Genomic DNA, 20960 nt, shown 5'->3' with positions numbered 1-20960 from the left:
TTTTCATTCAAATAATTGAATGATAGTGCAACTTCAAAGACTATTAATAATTTAAAACATAACTCAACATTTCTTTTCTAGTTTTAGAACACAATGTATGTAAAATGAGTTTTGGACAATTTTCGTTTCTAAGGCTACCTGAAAATTTTAAAATTTTGATCATAAACGCCTTAATTTTTGTAAAACGAATTCCCGATAAATTTCTATCTCCCACCCCACACTTGAGATCATGCAAGGCCCTCATTGCATGAAATCAAAAAAAGGATTAAATTTAGAGGGCAAAGTGATAGGGTGATTGTAGAAATTTTTAACCTGTAAATCGTGGAATATGTAGACGAATGCCGCTGAACTTACTGTCAGCATAAGAACATCGTCCATTCCTCGATTATCAACATACATACATCATAATATCAAATGTTTCTGAACTTAATGCCAGTCTTTGAAGTTCAACCACGCTGCACAAAATAACAAACCACACAAATAATGCAAAAAATAATGGTGTATTTAAAACGACAACCATTATCAAACCACACAATTAGTTTAAAAATACAAACCAATATTGTTTTAATACACACCATAACAAATAAATTGTTTAAAATGTTTCCACAAAATGATCATAGGCTCGCAGGCCTTTAGTTATTGTAAGGCCAAAAGTAATTTCCGGAGCCATCTCTGCTCGGGCGTCCCTGCAGGTATTCCTGCTCAAATCTGTTCCTTGCATCCTGCATCGAAGCGTTATTATTATAAATTGGGTAAGGTGGAGGTGGGTTTTGAGGATCAGTGTAGTATTGGGGTGTCAGACGTGTTGTCCCATAGTACTGATCGAGGTTGGAATAAAATAACTCGGTGTTATGGTTATTCCAATCAATACCATAACTGTTCCATCGCTGATTATATACTTGAGCAATCTGGCATTGCTCCATTCCTTGCTGACTCAACCTCATTTTATTGACACTATTGACCAAATTATCCCAACTAGATTGAGACAGATTCCAAGGACCTTGATCATGAACATTTGTCTGGGCTTCCATTTTCGCTTCTTCTTCCTCTTGTTTTTCTTGTTGAACGTTTGTTCCACTACTACTCGCGCCACCTGCCACAAAAGGTACCAAACGCCTATTTCCGTCGTACATCAAAATCTCAGCGTTAACATAAGAAACCTTTTTCAAGGCTTTCATTGCATGGTCACATTCAATCAAGCGATTAAGATCAATATTAAAGTGACGAGCAATCCGCGTAATGTAGTGGCCCCCTAGAAGCAGTTTATCTCTTCGTGCATCCGTAGCGATACCCAGCAAATAGTTCCCAATTAACCCCGGTATATCGGTGTGACAACCCGTTTTATTTGATCCAATATCCATAGATCCAGATATTTTACCTTTTATGTCCTTCGACTCTCGCATTAAAAGTACATGCGATAAGTCGATGGAGAAGCTTATCGTCAGGGGTTGCTATTTCGGTATAACTGTGTCTGCTTGATTTAAATGGGCTAGATGCATTTGGCCCCCTAATCCTTCGCTAAAAGGATTGTTCATTAAAACCCACTCTTCCATGATAGTCTGAGCTTACCAAATATGTCCTTAATTGTGCGTCAGTAAGCTCGTTAAAAATACCCAAAACTCTACATAACCCAAAACTACTCAAACTTCTTTCCTCACCCCCTAGTCGGAATCTAAAGAAAGCATCCGATAGTGGATCGCGAACATTATTGAATCGGAAAGTTGAGTAGAACTCTTTATATAGCACGGGAAACACTTGATCGTGTAGACTGAAAATGTGTTCCCATGCATAGGTCACTATGTTATTATATAGTATAGCTAACAAACGAGTGACATGGGTGTGCATACCCGCCTCAATCAAAGGAGCCCAGTCGAAATACCATGTAGCATTAATTGGTCTACGGGTAATTCGAGCAAAAGTTTCCCCGTAATCATCATTGTCCCGAAGATGTTCTAACCATAATATTGGATTATTTTGATCCTCTTCTTCTTCGTCAGATGATGATGATGAATGTCGTTGTTGAACCGGTGGTGGTGGTGGTGGAACGTTTCTTGATCTTCTGCCTCTTTTTGGTTGTCTACCTCGGCTAGATTGTCCCTGTAAAACATAACAACACCAAACCAAAAGACCATAGAAATCGTTGTGTTAATGTTAGCCAAGAACATAATCGAGTAGCAAGGGGAATTAGTAATTCTGTTCAAAGTTCATAAGCATTGTGATTCATATAAGCAAAAGCGTATGTTCAGAATAATTGATCACAGTCAACCAAAGTCAACATAAACTTGCAAATACACTTTCAAAAATGTGGATCACAAAATTCACAATTAGGCGTCAACTTAGGAGTCAAGCATGTTGCGTTCATAGGCATGACATTTAAACTTGCATTCTAATGATATTCATTACAATCATAGCACAAGTTATCACAATTTAGTTCAAAATGACCATTATAACGCCACTATATTATATCATTCCATACCATCAATCCACTTCAATAGGCTTAAACAAATGAAAATCAAGCATACATCTTTCATAAGATCATTACAATTCAAAGCATGCTAAAAATTCAAGAACATTCAATTTATGACCCGGCCAAATTAACATCTACATCATCAACAACAATTAAACATTTCACAAGCTTCATAAACAACACAAACAAACTCAATATCCTGAATTAATTACCCTAATTTTTGATTTAATCAATACAAACCCTAGAATCATGAACATACCCATCAAACATATAATTATTGCAAAATCAAGACATAATGGGTAATTAAACAACTAAGACATGTTAATCTAAACAAGAATCATGCAAATCAAACACCCCACACTTATCTTTCACCAAATTATACTTATAGACATACAAATCAAGTAATTAAGAAAGAAAAGTATGAAAAGGGAGTAGCAATACCCTAGAAAACATGATTCAAGCTTGGATTTGAATGAAGAAATCGCGAATTTGAAGGAAGAAATTAGGGTTTTTAGAGTGTTGGTTCGTTTGTGGGATAAGGAATAAAAAAGAAGTGTGTTTTGTGGTTGAAAATTGGGTTAGAATAGGTATAAAACGTGTTTTTTTTTTCTGGGTCAGGTGTCTGGAAGGCGTCTAAAATTCTGGACGGCGTCCAGTGAAGAAGATCTGGACGGCGTCCAGAAATCTGGACGGCGTCCAGTAAAGAAACGTGGGACGGCGACCAGTGATTTTGGACGGCGTCCAATTAAACTAAAAAGTACTGACCTCTTTTTGAGAAAACCCTTTGAAATTGGACGGCGTCCAAGGATTTTTGGACGGCGTCCCACTGGTCTGGTGGCTCAAAAACTCATAAAAATTCCCATTTTCAACACACAAAAGTTCATATCATCCTCATTTATCATTTTGTACATTAAAAACAATCAAATCAATCATAAAACACCCAATTCACACTATTTACACGCGTGAACTTTCTTTAACGAGTCGTTCACCCAACTCGTCCCCATTTTGATTTAGGCTTTGTTCTCGAAGTAGAGGCTAACCTCGTCTTCGATTTCCAGGGGACCAACGACATAGTGTTTGACCCGGTGGATATTCACTTTAAAAATATCGCCCTTCCAGTTCACCACTTCAATTGTACCATAAGGGTACACCCTTCTAACAACAAATAGTCCGGACCATCGGGACTTAAGCTTTCCTGGTGATAACTTGAAAAAGGCATTGTAAACAAGGACACGATCTCCTTCCATGAATTCCTTTGGATTTTTCAATCTCTTGTCGTGCCATTGTTTGGTTTTTTCTTTATAAATTAGAGAGTTGTCATAGGCTTCAAGCCTCAACTCGTCTAATTCATTTAACTGGGTTAAACGTGACCGACCCGCCTCTTGGTAATCCAAATTACATGCCTTTAGCGCCCAATGCGCTTTGTGTTCAATCTCCAAAGGGATATGGCATGCTTTTTCGTATACCATACGGAAAGGAGTGGTTCCAATAGATGTTTTGTAGGCCGTGCGAAAGGCCCACAATGTATCGTTTAACTTAACTAACCAATCTTTTGGATTCACACCAACGGTCTTTTCAAGTATGCGTTTTAACGACCGATTGGTATTCTCCACTTGCCCACTTGTTTGGGGATGATAGGATGTTGAAATTTTATGGATCACTCCATATCTTTTCTACACCTTTTCTAATTGCTTATTGCAAAAGTGGGTGCCCCGGTCACTAATAAGGGCTTTTGGTGTGCCAAACCTTGAGAAAAGTTCCATAAAAAAGGTTACTACAACTCGACCATCATTTGTTGGTAGAGGTTTTGCCTCTGCCCATTTGGAAACATAGTCTATGGCAACAAGTATGTAGAGGTAAGAATGAGACTTTGGAAAGGGCCCCATAAATTCAATTCCCCAAACATCGAACACCTCGCATACTTGGATGCTTTGTTGAGGTATTTCATCCCGTTTAGTGATTTGACCTGCCCGTTGGCACGCGTCACAAGCCTTACAAACAGTGTAGGCATCTTTGAATATTGTAGGCCAAGAGAAACTGGCCTCGTAAACTTTCATCCCCGTGATTTGGGGACCAAAGTGCCCACCTGTTGGACCAAGGTGACAATCAAGCAGAATTTCGGTGCATTCCTTCCCCGAAACATACATGCGAATAACTCCATCAGTACATTGCCTAAATAGATAAGGGTCTTCCCAAAAATAGTATTTTAGGTCACTGAAGAATTTTTTTTCTTTTCTGATGTGACCAACCGATTTCTAGGTACCCCCCAATAATGTAATTGGCGAAGTCAACATACCACGGGTCTTCCACTTTCTCTACTCACATGAGGTATTCACCGGGAAAATCATCTTTAATACTCGATTCATGGAGTACTTCAAGATTAGGATTTTCAAGTCTAGAAAGATGGTCAGCCGCGAGATTTTCAGCACCTTTCTTGTTCTTAATCTCGATATCAAATTCTTGCAAAAGCAAGATCCATCTTAGCAATCGAGGCTTAGAGAAAAGGTATCTTAATGCCGAATTATCGTTGAAGATAATTGTCTTCGATAGGACAAGATATGATCGGAATTTTTCAAAAGAAAAGAAGATAGCAAGGAGCTCTTTTTTCGTGGTTGTGTAGTTCAATTGAGCTCCTTGTAAAGTCTTACTTGCATAATAAATGGGTTGAAAACTTTTCTCAACCCGTTGGCCCAAAACTGAACCAACTGCAAAATCCAATGCATCGCACATTAGCTCGAATGGTAGTGACCAATTTGGAGCTATGATTATTGGTGTGTTGACAAGTTTTTGTTTTAAAACATTGAATGCCTTAGTGCATTCACTTGTGAAAACAAAGGGTGCATCTTTTTCAAGAAGTTTATTCAATGGCATTGCAATTTTTGAAAAATCTTTAATAAATCGCCAGTAAAACCCTGCATGCCCAAGAAAACTTCTTACACCCTTCACATTTGAAGGAGATAGAAGGTTGGCAATGACGTCAACCTTTGCTGGATCTACCTGAATACTGACACTTGAGATTTTGTGCCCCAATACAATGCCTTCTTTAACCATAAAGTGTCATTTTTCCCAATTTAGCACTAAGTTTGATTTCTCATACCTAATTTGCATTTTCTACAAATTTAGAAGGCATGAATCGAAAGTGTCATCAAAGACTGAAAAGTCATCCATGAACACTTCCATGCATTCTTCAATCATATCATGGAAAATGGCCATCATGCACCTTTGGAATGTTGCGGGAGCATTACATAGACCAAAGGGCATTCGGCGGTATGAAAAGGTTCCATAGGGACACGTGAAGGTAGTCTTTTCTTGATCCTCGAGGGAGACGGGAATTTGAAAGTACCCCGAAAAACCATCTAGGAAATAATAAAAGCTATTCCCTGCTAGTCTCTCTAACATTTGATCAATGAATGGAAGCGGAAAATGGTCTTTTCTCATGGCATCATTTAGCTTACGATAATCTATACAAATTCGCCACCCCGTGATAGTTCGTGTTGTGATAAGCGCGTCTTTATCATTGGTGATAACAGTTATACCACCCTTTTTAGGAACACAATGGACCGGGCTTATCCATGGACTGTCTAAGATTGGGTAGATTAGACCTGTATCTAGCAATTTAATGATTTCCTTTTTGACAACATCTTGCATATGAGGATTTATTCTCCTTTGACGTTGCACCACTTGTTTGGAATTTTCTTCCATCAAGATCTTGTACGTGCAATACGAAGGACTAATTCCTTTTATATCATGGATTTTTCATGCAATGGACGGTTTGTGGGACTGTAACAAGGAAACAAGACGTTCTTTTTCATGTTTAGAAAGAAGTGAGGAAATAATTACCGGAAGCTTCGAATCTTCTTAAAGGAAAGCGTACTCAAGATGATCAGGGAGCGGCTTAAGCTCCAAAATTAGAGGTTCCTCAGTTGAGGGTTTACTCCAGTACTCGCTATCCTTATTCAGTTGTTCTATCTCCTCCCCAGTTAGTTCATACCCATTTTCCATCAAAGTGGCCATCACATCCATTTCTTCAACGGAAAATTCTTCATCTCCACTCGCCAAATTGTATACACCAGTTTCATCTTATTCAGGAAATTCCTGCAAGAACTCATAATGCGAGTCTATGCTTTGCATAAAATAACAAGTATCATCTGAAGATTCAGGATATTTTAATGACTTGTCAATTGCAAAATTCGCACTAGCTTCACCAATTCTAAGGGTCAACTGCTGGTCATAAACATCAATGACACATCTAACAGTATTCAAAAATGGTCGACCCAAAATAATTGGTATTCTTTCATCAACTTCCATGTCTAAAACCACAAAGTCTGCCGGAAAAATCAGATTTCCGGTCTTAACTAACAAATTCTCTATTATTCCTCGAGGGAATTTTATAGAGCGATCAGCTAGTGGAATAGCCATTCGTGTGGTCTTGAGTTCCCAGGGGCTAATTTAAGGTAAATCGAATAGGGCATTAAATTGATACTATCCCCCAAATCGGCCAATGCCCTCATACAGTCGAGGTCACCCATTAGACATGGAATAGTAAAACAACCTAGATCCCGAAGCTTTTCAGGAAGTGTGTTGGACACCAGCTGTGACGACCCAAAAATTTTCGATCAAATTTAAACTTAAATCTTTATATGATTCGACACGATAAGCAAAGTCTGTAATGTTGAGTCTTAAAATCTTTGAACTGCATCATTTACCCATTTTACCTTCGACTGTTCTCGACGATTCACGAACAATTGCTTGTAATTGAATATGTACATATATATAAATGTAAATACATACAATGATTTAAAATTATAAATTATAATTTAATCATTAGAATTAAATATGAAAAATAATATATAAGATAATAATTTTGTAATTTAAAATGAATCTATAATATATATATATATATATATATATATATATATATATATATATATATATATATATATATATATATATATATATATATATATATATATTGTAATAAATAAATATTAAATAATTCAATATAATATAATTAGTAAATATGATATAACTAATAAATTGTATTATATCAAACTTAATTACAAGATTGTATTATACTTTCATTATTATTATTTATAAAAATGATATGTATAACTTGTTATATTATTATTAGTATTATTATGATTATTGTTACCAATGTTAATATCATTAGTAATATAACTAATAAGTGAAATTATAATTTTAGATATTGTAATTAATATTAGTATTATTATTATTTATTGATATTAGAGATTAATATTTATATGATTAATATTATTATGCTTCTTTAAATATTTAATATACAAATATACACACACACACATATATATATATATATATATATATATATATATATATATATATATATATATATATATATATATATATATATATATATATATATATATATATATATATATATATATATATATATATATATATATATTTGAGATACAACTATATAAATACAGATATATATGTAAATTCTTATACATATTACTGAGATATATATTTATATATATATATATATATATATATATATATATATATATATATATATATATACATACACATATAAATAAATAAATAAATAAATAAATAAATAGCGTATATATATATTAAATACATAAGAATCAGTATTCTGTTTCAAGTCATTTTCGGAGCTCTTGATAATTTCCCTTTCTGTTTAATCAATCGTACTAGTTAGTAATCAAACATAAGGATAATCCAAAATTTCTGTAATCACGGATTCCTATTTTATTTCTTTTAATATATTTCTGTACTATCGAATATTTTCATGTCAACACAAATCAATATAGAACATTGGAATTACTTCTTCCTTTCATTATGAGTCACAACCCACCATCTCTTATCCCCGAACCATGATAACCACCATCAACCTCCAACTATAAACAATCACTTTAACCACATATGTATTAACACAACCCATGAACGATCACCATACCTCAATGCTATTGTTTGATTTCTTGTTACTACTCGATGAAGGCTGCTGCTTTATGAATCACCATGGTTCATCATCATCGTAACATCACCTTTTACTTCTGTTCCAGGTTCCAAGCTTCAAACTCATCCGCCATCGAGCTCGCACACCACCTTCTTCTTGAACACATCACAACCACCACCAAACTATTACTTCTGTGTACTTCGGTTCATATTCTAGTTACAATCAAAACCTTTGATCACCCAAACAAACCGCCATCCATCATATTATATTTTCTTCTTCTGTTTCCGTTTGGAAATCACTACGACAGCCCCGAACAAAAACCCAAAAACCCTTCACTAGATTACTGCAACTACTCGTAAATAACTTCTGTTTCTATCCGAAATCCCACCCAAACGACCACCCATTTAAACCGCTATAAACTGCGGTGCAGGTTATATATTTTTTTTCTTTTCCACTCGCTACTTCATTGACCGAAAGCTTTGTGGTTGTGTACAGCTACAACTTTGTGTGTTCATGTTTAAATATAGATGATTATAGATAATGGTGGGACAATTGGTTGATAGTGATAATACTTTCCGTTTCTTCTTTTGAGCTACACGTCCCTTTTCTCTTCTTCATGGCCGACCAAGTGGCTGTAGGGACATTCCTCTTTATATTTTTTTTGTGAGGATATCATGAGTGATGAAAAAGTCTTGAGAGCATACGTGATATTTTCTTTCTTTCCATGTTTTATCACCTGCCGCAATTGTTGGTTCTTTCTATTTCAATTACAACGAAAACAATTAGGTTTCTGTGGACTTTTACGAATATCTAAACCTTTGACATAAACCATGTATTTTTTTATTGGGTTGATACTAAAATAGTTGTTGGGCCAACATGTCTCCTTTCCTTTTGAACCGTAACCCATCAAAACAGCCGACACCTTGCTAAACTGTGCTCGAAACTTTCTATTTTTAATTCAAAACCCAACCGTCACCATAATAGTATATCAATTGTTGCTATTCTCTTTCTGTTTAAATGATGCATAGAAAAAAAAACAAATATAAAGGTTTGTCTGTTGCACTTACGGAATAAAAGAAGAAAGAAATATATTGATGGTTAGAAATTAGTGCTCACAAGAAAGGGATAGTGGAGTGGGTGTGGGACTAGAGCTAGATGGCTGATAGAACACATTCTTGTGGGACGTTCAATTATTTTTATCATAACAATAATTAATTGGAGCATTATAATTAAGGTGATGGTAATTGGTCTAGTTGAATATGATAATTAAGAATGGATGATTATAATAATAATAAGTGGAAAGGTTTCGGTATTAATAATTTTATGAGTCATGATGATGATGATTGATGAGGAACGTTGAATGATGATGATGGTTACGGAAAAGACGATGAGTAATGGGCGAATAAAGATAATGATTTATGAGATGGAGCTGAGAAGTCGAATAACTCTGTGATGATACATGTTAACCGAAAACCTTTAGGGTTTCATGGGCTACTATGTATATTGGGTTTGTGAAGAGGTCAGGCATAGAACCTGTTGGTGGGCCGAAAAGAAATCTGGGCCGAGATCTGTGTAGTGTTTCTGTTTGGGCATAGAACTCGAGAAGATGCTATAAAGGGTTAACTGAAATTTAATCTGGGTTATAATAGATAAATCAAAATAGAGAAATGGTTAGGTTGTGGTTTTGATGAACGAGAGGTCTTGGGTTCGAGCCCGGGCAATGGCGTTTTCTTTTTAGGAGCTTGTTTTAAAGTACAATTCTATTATTTTTATTTTTATTATTATTATTATTATTATTATTATTATTATTATTATTATTATTATTATTATTATTATTATTATTATTATTATTATTATTATTATTATTATTATTAGGAAAATAAGTATTATTATTATTATCATTATTATTAATTAAAAATTACCATGCTATTAAGATTAACATTATTAGTTAAATTATTATTTTTATTATCATAATTAGTATTATTATTACTCCTTATTAGTATTAGGTGTTATAATCAATATTATGGTTTTCATTATAAAAATAAATTAACTTATTATTATTATTATTATTATTATTAAAGATTATCATTATCATTTATTATTAGCATTATCATTATTGATAAGGTTATCATTATTATTATTACTAAATCCTTATTTTCAAAACTATCATTTTAACGAATAACTATATATAACATATAATTAAAGATATAATATAAGTATACGTTTTTAATGAAATTTAGTATAAATTCTATATAACCACAAAAATATAAATAATATATATTAGTAAATGAAATTATGTGATTTCCATTATATGATTTAATAAGATAAACAAATAATATAGGTTCGTGAATTCGAGATCAACCCTACACTTGTTAAATGACGTCATATGTATTTTTACTACAAAATACAGTATGGTGAGTTCATTTGCTCCCTTTTACTCTTTACATTTTTGGGACTGAGAATACATGTGCTATTTTTATAACTACTTTATTAAATGCTTTTGAAATATATTTTGAACTGCGAATACATGAAATGCTTTTATAAATGTTTGACGAGATAGACATAAGCAAAACATTCCTCGAATGAATTATTTTGCAGACAGAAGTTCTGCGGATTATTATTGAATTATGTGGACATGATAATTGCCACCATTAAATTATGTGAACATGATAATTGCCACCATTGAATTATGTGGACGTGATAATTGCCACCATTGAATTATGTGGACATGATAATTGCCACCAATTGAAGTGAATGTTATGTATCGAGAGAATGATTTTATACACAGGTTATGTGTATGTTATTTTTGTGTACAGAATATGTGTACGGTTATTATGATTTATGAAAAATGGATTTCGTACACGAGAAATGTGTACTGTATTTAAAAGATATCGCATGTACATTACAGTTGGGTATAGGATTCGGGCCCATTTGTACCATGCAGCATTTAAATCTTGTGGTCTATCAAAATAATGAATTTTATTGTTTTATGATTAACGAATGAACTCACCAACCTTTTGGTTAACACTTGAAAGCATGTTTATTCTCAGGTATGAAAGAAATATTCCGCTGTGCATTTGCTTATATTAGAGATATTACTTGGAGTCATTCATGACATATTTCAAAAGACGTTGCATTCGAGTCGTTGAGTTCATCAAGATTATTACTAAGTCATTTATTGATTGGATATATATTATGAAATGGTATGCATGCCGTCAACTTTCGATGTAATGAAAGTTTGTCTTTTAAAAAGGAATGCAATGTTTGTAAAATGTATCATATAGAGGTCAAGTACCTCGCGATGTAATCAACTATTGTGAACCATTTATAATCGATATGGACTTCGTCCGGATGGATTAGGACGGGTCGTTAGAGTTGGTATCAGAGCGGTGGTCGTAGCGAACCAGGTCTTGCATTAGTGTGTCTAACTAGTAGTTGTTAGGATGCATTAATGAGTCTGGACTTCGGCCTAGTAGTTGTTAGGTTATATTAATGAGTCTGGACATGAACCTGGTCTGCATGTCAAAAGTTTTGTTTATCATTTCTTGTCGAAAATTACCTGCTTATCATTCTTAGTCTAAACACATCCTACTGCATTGATTGCATGAATAGTGTATAGACAAAATTCATATCTTAGCGTATCTGCTAATCCATATCTTAGCGTATCTATTACCATAAACTTTGCCTGATATATTTCGTAAATTCCTCCGTAATCTACGAAATCTTTTGTTCTATATATATATATATATATATATATATATATATATATATATATATATATATATATATATATATATATATATATATATATATATATATATATATATAGATATTCTATGTAATTAGAATATCAGCCGATATCCGAAAATCATTTCATATCGAAAAATCCTTTATTCAATCGTACGCAATGGAACTCACAACTAGTTCACGTCCCTCGGATTTCGATATGGAGTCCCACTCCAGCTCCGAAAGCAGCGTCACCGGAATGAATCAACCAATTATTCATCCCCAATTCATCTGATGGGTTTGTAGCCTACTTAATCATTGGAGATAAGAAGAAGGCGATCCCTTCCCCCCACCACAGTCCCCTCTTGGCGAAGAACCTGAAGCACTTACCGGCGAACCGATCCGAGACACCATTTTTACCCTCATTTCCTGAATATCTCGGCATGATTATATATTATCCACAATCCTAAACCTTATTCATCCGCTCGTTCCTACCGATAATCATCTTGGAGTAATAGAAGAAGTCAACGAGCTTCGCGCTCGAGTAGTGGCTCTGGAAAATATGGTGCGAAATGTACCAGCTTCAGCAACATACCGGCACCAACAGTACCACCAACAGCAATGAACGATGAAGTATTGATCCATAACTTCATTAATATTCTGCGAAGAATATGTGGATCCTAATAATTAACGATGAAGTATTGATCCATAACTTCATTAATATTCTGCGTCGAATATGTGGTTCCTAATAGTTTTAGAGATTACTTATTCTAGCGCAAACCGAAACTCAAATGAGTCTAATATTATATTGACTCATTAAATCCATGACTACATCTGAAGAAAATATATATGTATATATATTTTCGTAAAGATTGTGATTAAAAATTCTTTCGTACAAACTGTTAATGATGAAAATATTTTAACGGGTAGGTAATACCCGAGGAATATTTAAGATTTCACATTAATGAGTTACACTGTACGTTCTTCAAATCTGATTCAACAGTCATTTCCTATCCTACTTACATCTACAGATATATGAATTCCGTTTCATAATAAACCAAGTGTATTATTCAATAACAAGTTTGATTTTACACTTTCGTCTACGATGTACTTAAAACTTTCTAGAAACATCAATCGTACCTTGCGAAGTTTGCAAGAATTCCACGAGCATCAACATCCTTCACCGAGGAATATCAATAAAAATAAATATTGAGGTATTGATTGCATTAGTGAAATATTCCGTGAAGATTATGTAATCTCTAATGTTTTAGAGATTATTCATTTCTAATTCAACCCGAAAATCAAATGAGTTTAATATGATATTAACTCATTAAATCAGTATTACATCTGAAGAAAATATACAGATTGTAATGAAAAATTCTTGTTCAAAATATTATTTGTGAATTTTTTTTTAACGGGTAGGTAGTACCCGAGAGATATATAAATTCACAATTAATATGTTACAATCTTCGATTTGGATTCATTAATCATCAACTATACTCACTACCTTCACAACGATACACATTCTTTCATAGAAATCAAAACAATCATCCTCATCCAAATTTGATTTCATATTCCGATTTTAACAAATCAAAATCCAAGTCAAGATTTAACAGAAGGCATCACCCTCAGATTCCTATAGATTTCAAAGCTATACCTTGACTTCAAAACTGTGCAAGATCCTTTGGCATTTATTAGCTAAAATAACTTTGCAATCCCTTTACAAAGTAGTCAGTTTTGTCACAGCTCCAGCAAATCACCTTCAATTATTCATTCGAATAAGCCTTATTATAACGATTACCCCTTCATCATTGTTACCGGGGAACCGTTTATATCTTACCACACTAGCAGTAAATTTACCAACAACTCCGTTGATCTTTGACTTTCCGAAAAATCACTATATTCAGTGAAACCCTATCATTTACTCATTTACATCTTATAACGAGAATTATTATACCAACTACCGGGAATTAGCAAATCAGTATTTTGAAATCTCGCAGCATATCTACATCAACAGTTATAAGTATACATATAACCCTTATCTCTTAGAATTATGATCTTCCACTCTGAAATTTTGAAAAGCACCCAGTCTACAAATCAATACTCCAAATTCTGAAAAAGCTAAATACAGCAGCAAAAACTGTACAAGCTGAATACAGCAGCAAAAACTGTACAAGCTGAATACAGCAGCAAAAAAAAAAAATTGTACACGACCTTAACCGTCGAAGGTATAAAGATAAAGAATAGTATATTGGCAAAGCTTAGAAAAGTTGGAACTGGAAACCAGATTGAGCAAACCATGAAGGAGACTCTGAACAAATTACAAGGACTAAACTTGTACATAAAGAATCTAGATGATTCTGTTTCTGATGAAATCTTTAGCGAATACCTTACTCCTTAACCAATCAAAATCATCGTGAATGAATTTCTTCATCACAATTTGATTCTGAAATCCTAAGATATCATCGTACCTTTCTTTATTAATATCTTCAATATTTTTGAAGATATCTTCATAAATATTCTCGTTTAATATTAACTATCTCTCTGCGCTATCCGTATTATATCATAAAAGGAAACTATTTTAGTGTCTATATTCTGCGAACCTTCGAATTTAAATGAATGTTTTTGAAATAGTGTTGGAAACTGATGCATGAGTTAGTATAATATAATGACACTTGATTAACGTGATTATATTACAGTAATTCATGCTGAGTTTCTTATGAAACGTGATGATTCACAGTACTGTCATCATGTGCCATGTTACACGACTCTTATATTCTATCTAATCTATAAACATATCAAGAACATATTTTCTTGATAGTTCTATCTTTTCTCGTGACTTCTGATAATTTGACAAGTCAAATCGAGTTGTGGAAATAAGGAAACAAAGAGGGTGGATTTATAGTGAAATATCCGACAGAGCAATCCATACAGATTATTGCATTTAATCAAAGGAGATCCTGATTTCCTTAATCGCCGAAGAACCAAATCTTATTACGAAAATTTTCTTTAAATCCCTTGAATTCCGGAATTCAACCAAGGCAATATCAAAAGTTAAAACAAAACTTTATTTCTCATTTCATTTCTTTTATGATAGCTTCACTCGTACTCTTCAAGTAATCGAATCGTTTTACCTATATTACTCAATAGTGATAAAACTCTATATATCAACTCAAATTTGTCATAAAAACATTTTTAGTGTTACCCATGACGACCTCACTCAAATTTCGGGACGAAATTTCTTTAACGGGTAGGTACTGTGACGACCCGGAAATTTCCGAACAAATTTAAACTTTAATCTTTATATGATTCGACACGATAAGTAAAGTCTGTAATGTTGAGTCTTAAAATCTTTGAACTGTATCATTTACCCATTTTACCTTCGACTATTCTCGACGATTACGAACAATTTCTTGTAATTGAATATGTACATATATATATAAATGTAAATACATACAATGATTTAAAATTATAAATTATAATTTAATCATTAGAATTAAATATGAAAAATAATATATAAGATAATAATTTCATAATTTAAAATGAATCTATAAATATATATATATTCAACACATAAATATTATTATATATATATTGTAATAAATAAATATTAAATAATTCAATATAATATAATTAGTAAATATGATATAACTAATAAATTGTATTATATCAAACTTAATTACAAGATTGTATTATACTTTGATTATTATTATTTATAAAAGTGATATGTATAACTTGTTATATTATTATTAGTATTATTATCATTATTGTTACCAATGTTAATATCATTACTAATATAACTAATAAGTGAAATTATAATTTTAGATATTGTGATTAATATTAGTATTATTATTATTTATTGATATTCGATATTAATATTTGTATGATTAATGTTATTATGCTTCTTTAAATATTTAATATATATATATATATATATATATATTTGAGATACAACTATATAAATACAGATATATTTATGTAAATTCATATACATATAACTGAGATATATATATATATATATATATATATATATATATATATATATATATAAATACATACACATATATATAAATAAATAAATAAATAAATAGCATATATATATATTAAATACATAAGAATCAGTATTCTGTTTCAAGTCATTTTTAGAGCTCTTGATAATTTGCCTTTCTGTTTAATCAATCGTACTAGTTAGTAATCAAACATAAGGATAATCCAAAATTTCTGTAATCACGGATTCCTATTTTATTTCTTTTAATATATTTCTGTACTATCGAATATTTTCATGTCGACACAAATCAATATAGAACATTGGAATTACTTCTTCCTTTCATTATGAGTCACAACCCACAATCTCTTATCCTCGAACCATGATAACCACCATCAACCTCCAACTATAAATAATCACCTTAACCACATATGTATTAACACAACCCATGAACGATCACCATACCTTAATGCTATTGTTTGATTTTTTGTTACTACTCGACGAAGGCTGTTGCTTTATGAATCACCATGGTTCATCATCATCGTAACATCACCTTATACTTCGGTTCATATTCGAGTTACAATCAAAACCTTTGATCACCCAAACAAACTGCCATCCATCATATTATATTTTCTGCTTCTGTTTCCATTTGGAAATCACCACGACAGCCCCGAACAAAAACCCAACAACCCTTCACTAGATTACTGCAACTACTCGTAAATAACTTTTGTTTCTATCCGAAATCCCACCCAAACGACCACACATTTAAACTGCTATAAACTGCGGTGCAGGTTATATATATATTTTTTTTTCTTTTCCACTCTCTACTTCATTGACCGAAAGCTTTGTGGTTGTGTACATCTACAACTTCATTTGTTCACGTTTAAATATAGATGATTATAGATAATGGTGGGACAATTGGTTGATAGTGATAATACTTTCCTTTTCTTCTTTTGAGCTGCACGTCCCTTTTCTCTTCTTCATGTCTGACCAAGTAGCTATAGGGACATTCCTCTTTATATATATATTTTTTGTGAGGATATCATGAGTGATGAAAAAGTCTTGAGAGCATGCGTGATATTTTCTTTCTTTCCTTGTTTTGTCACCTGCCGCAATTGTTGGTTCTTTCTATTTCAATTACAACGAAAACAATTAGGTTTCTGTGGACTGTTTCGAATATCTAAACCCTTGACATAAACCATGTATTTTTTTATTGGGTCGATACTAAAATAGTTGTTGGGCCAACATGTCTCCTTTCCTTTTGAACCCTAACCCATCAAAACAGCCGACACTTTGCTAAACGGTGCTCGAATCTTTCTGTTTTTCATTCAAAACCCAACCGTCACCATAATAGTATATCAATTGTTGCTATTCTCTTTCTGTTTAAATGATGCATAGAAAAAAAAACAAATATAAAGGTTTGTCTGTTGCACTTACGTAATAAAGGAAGAAAGAAATATATTGATGGTTAGAAATTAGTGTTTCTGTTTGGGCATAGAACTCGAGAAGATGCTATAAAGGGTTAACTGAAATTTAATCCGGATTATAATATATAAATCAAAATAGACAAATGGTTAGGTTGTGGTGTTTATGAACGAGAGGTCTTGGGTTCGAGCCCGGGCAATGGCGTTTTCTTTTTAGGAGCTTGTTTTAAGGTAGAATTCTATTATTTTTATTATTATTATTATTATTATTATTATTATTATTATTATTATTATTATTATTATTATTATTATTATTATTATTATTATTATTATCATTATTATTAATTAAAAATTACCATGTTATTAAGATTAACATTATTAGTTAAATTATTATTTTTATTATCATAATTAGTATTATTATTACTCCTCATTAGTATTAGGTATTATTATCAATATTATGGTTTTCATTATAAAAATAAATTAATTTATTATTATTATTATTAAAGATTATCATTATCATTTATTATTAGTATTATCATTATTAATAAGGTTATCATTATTATTATTAGTAAATCCTTATTTTCAAAACTATCATTTTAACGAATAACTATATATAACATATAATTAAAGATATAATATAAGTATACGTTTTTAATGGAATTTAGTATAAATTCTATATAACCACAAAAATATAAATAATATATATTAGTAAATGAAATTATGTGATTTCCATTATATGTTTCAATAAGATAAACAAATAATATAGGTTCGTGAATCCGAGATCAACCCTACACTTGTTAAATGACGTCATATGTATTTTTACTACAAAATACAGTATGGTGAGTTCATTTACTCCCTTTTACTCTTTACATTTTTGGGATTGAGAATACATGCGCTGTTTTTATAACTGCTTTATTAAATGCTTTTGAAATATATTTTGAACTGTGAATACATGAAATGCTTTTATAAATGTTTGACGAGAGAGACATAAGCAAAACATTCCTCGAATGAATTATTATGCAGACAGAAGTTCTGTGGATTATTATTGAATTATGTGGACATGATAATTGCCACCATTAAATTATGTGGACATGATAATTGCTACCATTGAATTATGTGGACGTGATAATTGCCACCATTGAATTATGTGAACATGATAATTGCCACCAATTGAAGTGAATGTTATGTATCGAGAGAATGATTTTATACACAGGTTATGTGTATGTTATTTTTGTGTACAGAATATGTGTACGGTTATTATGATTTATGAAAAATGGATTTCGTACACTAGAAATGTGTACTGTATTTAAAAGATATCGCATGTACATTACAGGTGGGTATAAGATTCGGGCCCATTTGTACCATGCAGCATTTAAATCTTGTGGTCTATCAAAATGATGAATTTTATTGTTTTATGATAAACGAATGAACTCACCAACCTTTTGGTTGACACTTGAAAGCATGTTTATTCTCAGGTATGAAATAAATATTCCGCTGTGCATTTGCTCATATTAGAGATATTACTTGGAGTCATTCATGACATATTTCAAAAGACGTTGCATTCGAGTCGTCGAGTTCATCAAGATTATTACTAAGTCAATTATTGGTTGGATATATATTATGAAATGGTATGCATGCCGTCAACTTTCGATGTAATGAAAGTTTGTCTTTTAAAAACGAATGCAATGTTTGTAAAATGTATCATATAGAGGTCAAGTACCTCACGATGTAATCAACTATTGTGAACCATTTATAATCGATATGGACTTTGTCCGGATGGATTAGGACGGGTCGTTAGACCAGCGCTGAAGATCTAGCATTTAAAGTGACTGATGAAACGCTTTCCATCTTCTTGAGGTTAGTAAGTAAGTCTTTTAAGAACTTAGCATACTTGGGCATACCTGAATTCACATAAATAAAAGGCATATTTATGTTAATTTGTTTAAACATATCTAGAAATTTTAACCTTTTGGCTTCGAGCCTTTCTTGTTGTTACTTTCTTGGGTATGGGAGGGGTGGTTGATATGGCTTCACTACGGGTTTCTCTCGTTCTTCCTTCTCAACCACTTGTTCTGGCTCCTTAACCAGTTCGTCATTTTTGTTCAACTGAACACTGAAATTAGAATCTTCGGCCATTTTTGGAGCTTCGTATGCTAGACCACTCTGTGTGGTGATAACATTGGCGTGTTCATTTTGGGGGTTCTTATTAGTATCGCCTGGTAAACTCCCTGGTTTTCTTTCACTAAGTAAACTAGCTAAACCACTCATTTGCTTCTCCAGATTCTGAATTGCAGCTTGTTGGTTTTTAAATTGGTGTTCGTTCTTCTCGTTTTTTTGGCTTATATTGGTGACAAGCTGGGTCTGAGATGCAATTAACCTCTCCAACAAACTCTCCATATTTGAATTTTTCTCTTCTTGTTGAGGTTTTTGATAAAAACCCAGAGTTTGTTGTTGGAACCCACTACTTGACCCTTGTTGGTAATTAGAATTTTGACCTTGAGGGTTGTAGGGGTTGTTGAAGTTTCGGTTCTATTGGGCTCTTCCTTGAAATTGATTATTATTTCTTTGGCTTATGAAAGCCACTTCTTCTTTTTGAGCCATTGTTAAACCGACATCACAATCTTTTCCTAAATGGAGACCACCACAGTATTCACAACCTACCTTCATACTATGAATTTCCTTGGTGATTTTGTCCATGTTTCGAGCAACACTGTCTATTTTCACACTTAGGGAACTAAGGTCATCATAAGCACCTGCACTTTGGACTTGAGCATTACGAGTAATTGGTCGTTCTTGATGCCACTCATGAGAATAATCGGCTTGCTTCTCGATTATCTCATAAGCCTCTTGCTCGGTTTTGTCCATAAGTGAACCTCCGGCCGCTTGATCAATGAAAATTCGGGTTGTAACATCACAACCCTTGTAAAAAATTTGAACTTGTTGGAAGGTATCCAGACCATGGTATGGACAACCTCTTAGCATTTTGGAAAACCGATTCCATGCTTCATATAAGGTTTCCATCGACTTTTGACAGAATTGGGTAATTTCTTGTTGGAGTCTCGCGGACTTAGAAGCTGAAAAATATTTCTTAAGAAATTTTTCCATCATACCATCTCAAGTTTCTATCGTAGCCTCGGCAATGAATCTAACCAACTTCGTGCTTCCCCATGGAGTGTCCATGGGAAAAGTCTTAAAAATATGGCCTGATCAGTGTCTGGTTTAAGTTTGAATAGAAGACATATCTCTTGAAAAAGACGAATATGTTCGTTTGTATCTTCATTCGGACCACCACCTGAGACGTCCCGTTCATATCGAATATAAACGTTACGTATTCATTGGTGTCATTGCGAGGTATTGACCTCTATTTGTGACATTTTTTAAAAAAAAAAATCTGCA

General features: G+C 32.7%; 1 non-coding gene across 1 annotated transcript; it reads left to right on the top strand.

The window, feature by feature from the left end:
* The first annotated feature begins 20517 nt into the window (after positions 1–20517).
* LOC139850868 (small nucleolar RNA R71) lies at positions 20518–20624 on the top strand. Its single transcript, XR_011760245.1, has one exon. It is a non-coding gene; the product is annotated as a small nucleolar RNA R71 (small nucleolar RNA).
* The last annotated feature ends 336 nt before the right edge of the window (positions 20625–20960 follow it).

The sequence above is a fragment of the Rutidosis leptorrhynchoides genome, chromosome 5 (genome assembly GCF_046630445.1).
Source record: "Rutidosis leptorrhynchoides isolate AG116_Rl617_1_P2 chromosome 5, CSIRO_AGI_Rlap_v1, whole genome shotgun sequence".
Classification (NCBI taxonomy): domain Eukaryota; kingdom Viridiplantae; phylum Streptophyta; class Magnoliopsida; order Asterales; family Asteraceae; genus Rutidosis; species Rutidosis leptorrhynchoides.
Note: the sequence above shows the minus strand (reverse complement) of the source record. Positions and strands in the feature narration are given on the sequence as shown.